The sequence below is a fragment of the Myotis davidii genome, unplaced genomic scaffold, assembly GCF_000327345.1.
Source record: "Myotis davidii unplaced genomic scaffold, ASM32734v1 scaffold162, whole genome shotgun sequence".
Classification (NCBI taxonomy): Eukaryota; Metazoa; Chordata; class Mammalia; order Chiroptera; family Vespertilionidae; genus Myotis; species Myotis davidii.
In genome coordinates, this window is record NW_006300036.1 from 4,823,715 (window position 1) to 4,827,737 (window position 4,023).

Consider the following 4,023-nt stretch of genomic DNA (forward strand, 5'->3'; position numbering starts at 1 on the left):
CTCCTTTCCTCTGTCTCTAAAACTCAATAATATTTATATACATATTTAAAAAATCCTTGACTCCTCCTAGTGAACTAAGAGGGAATGCTACCCAAGTGAAAGTGATAAAGTTGGTGTCATGTAAACATTCACAGACCCCACTAAGGATGCCCGCTCACTTACACAGTACCCTCATCTTCAGGGGCAGAGAATATGTCTCTTAGCCACTCCCCTTTCACAGTCCTATAGCACAAGCCTGAGATCCTTGGGGTGGGGGGGAGTTGATTTTGCTTTATTCACTTACATATTCCTAGTGCCAGCTCAGTGCCTGCCACTAAGTATGCAGATGATCAATAAATACTGGGGATTATAATTTAGGAGGGTGTATGTATAGATAAATGTTCCTTAGAGTTTTCCATCCAAGTATATATGGTGATAGGGAAAAAGGATGGTCCCAAAGTGCAAAGTTTGGGAGACCATCCTCATTCTGACACCAGTTGCAAGCTTGCAGACCCCCCAAACCAACCTCAGGTTTGATAATTTGGTAGAAGGCCTCACAGAACTCACCGAAAGCTGTTTTACTCATGCCTATGTTTTATTATAGCAAAAGGATACGGATTAAAATCAGTCAAGGAAGAGGTACATGGGGCAGAGTCCCAGAGACTTCTACATGCAGAGCTTCAATTTGGCTTCTTCAGTGGAACTGTAGACATTGTTGACTTCTTGCAGCAAAGATATGTGACCAGGTGCATGGAGCATTGCTAATCAGGGAGGCTCACCTGAGCCTTGCTGTTCAGAGTTTTATTGGGGCTAGCTCATGTACACATAGTTGATTCCAGAGGTCAAGCTGATACAATGTGGCCCCCAAAACCCCATAAGCATAACATTTTGGGGGGTACATAGTATAGTATCTTGAAAATGTATGCAAATGTTATACATTAGTTCCTAATGTAGCTCTTTTATTGTAATACTAGAGGCCCAGTGCACGAATTTGTGCACGGGTGGGGGCCGGCTGGCCTGGCCCCAATCAGGACGGATCAGGGCTGGGCATGTCAGAAAGAGGAGATGGCAGGAGGTTGGCCGGCCAGCCCACCCCCATTGGGGCCCATCAGGGCCTGGCCAGCTGGGGGAAGGGGCCCTGGGTGATTGGCCAATGGGCCTCACCCCCAATTAGGATTGGGGGGCTGGTTGGGGTGTGGCTGCCCATGGGGAGGGGCTATGCACAGTGGGCTGGTTGGCCCTGCCCCCGAGTGCGGTGGGGGGGTGCTGCCAATCAGGGGCCAGCAGCCTGGGGGAGGGGCCATGGGTGATTGCTGGCCAGCCCTGCCCCTGATTGGAGAGTGGGGACTGATTGAGGGTGGAGCTGACTGAGGGAGGGGCCATAGGCCCATTGGGGTGGTGGGTGCTTTGGGGTGTGGGAGGCGATCAGGGGCAAGGCCGGCTGGGGGGAGGAGCTGAGGGCCTATTGTGGTGGGGAGGGCTGATCAGGGGCGGAGCTGGCAGGGGGAAGGCGGTGGGGCATTTGGCGGGCTGGCCCTGCCTTCGATCTGGGTGGGAGAGTCCAGTAGTGGGCAGTATTTATTAAAGGATACTTTTGAGAACAGTAACTGGGAAGAATGAGAAAAGAGCAGGTTTGAGCCGAGGAATAAGTAAAGCTGCAATGCTGGCCAGGGATTAGCCTCAGAGAACCACATGGAGAACTCTTGGGTCAATGGGGGAAAAAGGAGACCTATGTACCTAATCGGGCTGGTTTGCTGGCCACAGTGGGCATCATAGCAACCAGTCGTTATGGTCTCTGGCTTTTTATATACATAGATACAAAATATTTAAAAATACTTACCATTGAGTAAAACTGACACTCTAAGATAACCACATTTATTCTGTGGCTTTCAAACTGTCCCACTGTTGAGTGCCTCTGCGGTTGGGGTACCCAGTTTGAGTCACATAAGTCCCTGTTATCAAAGTTGCCAATAGCTTCCATGTAACCAAATCCAAGAGCCACTTCTCACTTGACCTTTTAACAAGATAGGCCTTCTTCTTGAAACACTTTTCCCCCTGCCTTTCACTAGATCATAAGCCTCAGTTTTCTTCCTATTTCACAGGGCCCCTTCAGTTTCTTCTGTCACCTTCTTCTCTGTCTTACCTTTAAATGTGAGAGCACTTCAGGCTCAGCCTTAGGCCTTCCTCTCTTTTCTATCAACCCCTTATTTCAAGTTTTTTTTTTTTTTTTAATGAGGTCCCATGATTTAAAAACTTTTTTTGCTAATAACTCCCACATTCATATAACCAGTCCAGAAGGCTTCCTTGACCACCAAACTCCTGTAATCCAATTTCCAACTTTACTAACAATTCCTTCAAACTTAACATATTTGTGGTAGATTATCTACCAAGATTATCAACACTGTGCATGTACGCTACGCCTTCCATCAAGAGGTGTAGAATATTTCCTCTCTCTTTGAAGCTGGGCTGCCTTTGTCATTTGCTCGGATGAACAGAATGCTTCCACTTTTGCTCTCTTGGGAACACTGAGCCACCATGTAAAGAGCTCCAGCTGCCCAGCTGTAGAGAGAAGGGTCCCTGGCCAGTTCTCAGCCAGTACATTTATGCTAGGTAAGGCACCAGACATGCGAGTGAAGTTATCTGGAATCATCCAGCCCCAGTTGAGGTTTTAGTTTCCAGAATGACCCTAGGATAGATTAGAAAAATCATGAAGCTAAATCCAGCCCAATTTGCAGAATCATGAATAATTGTTATTTTAAGCCACTAAATTTTGGAATGGTGTTTTTTATAGCAATAGATAATTAAAAAGTATGTCCTTAACAGAACTCTTTATTCCCTACCTTCAATACTCCCCACAGTCTTGCCTCTCCCTTTAATTTCCACTATTATTAATTAGGTGCTCAGGACAAAAATCACAAAGTCATAATTTTAAGTTTAAAAATATCTTCCAAATCCAAACACTTTTTACCAGCTCTACCTCTACCACCCTCTTCTTCTGCCTGAACAATTGCAGTAGTGTTTTTTTTTCTTTATTGCTTTTCTTTTCTTTTTTTTTTTTTTTACATTTAATAACCTTTAAATTGGTTCAGATTCATGCATTGCATTTGGTAGTCATGTCTCTTTGTCTCCTTCAACCTAGAATGATTTTTCAGTCTTTAACTTTCATAACCTTGATATTTGGATTCCAAAAGGCCCTAGTTAGCCCTTGGACTGAAGGGTCTCCGGTTCTATTTCAGTCAAGGGTAGATACCTTGGTTGCAGGCTTGATCCCAGGCCCCCAGTCAGGGTGTGTGCGGGAGGCAACCTGTTTCCCCCCATCCTTCCACTCTCTCTAAAAATCAATGCGAAAAATATCCTCCGGTGAGGATTAACCAAAAGAAAAAAAGAAAACAGACTATCATCATGATATTAGGACAAAAATTTCTTAAACAGGAGACGAAAATTACTAACCATAAAGAACCATTGGACTTAATTTTAAAAATTATCAAAATAAACAAACAACTCCACAAAAAAACTCCCAAACAAAACAAAACAAAAAAACCCTCAAAACAAAAAAATTTGAATAAAAGCAAATTTCCCTTATGCTGGCTTGCCCCTAATTTGCCAGTATCTGACTTTGCGCTAAGAGCGACTTGCTGACAAAATGGAATTACTCTTGAAAATGTGAGGTCACCATGTAAAGACATGGAGGTACTTTAAATGCATATTGCTAAGTAAAAGAAGCCAAACTGAAAAGACCATATTCTGTATGATTCCAACTATGAGATTCTGGAAACAATAAATTATAGGGACAATAAAAAGATCAGTGGTTGCCAGGAGAGGAAGGGGTTGGAAAGAGGTCGAGTAAGGGGTAAGGGGACCAGAGGATTTTTAGAGCAGTGAAACTACTCTGTATCATATTTTAGAATAGTGAATACATGACATTTTGCATTTGTCAAAACTTACAGAACTGTACAACACAGAAAGAACCCTAATGTACACTACTAATTTTAGTTAATAATGTATCAAGACTGGTTCATCACTTCTAACAAATGTATCATACTA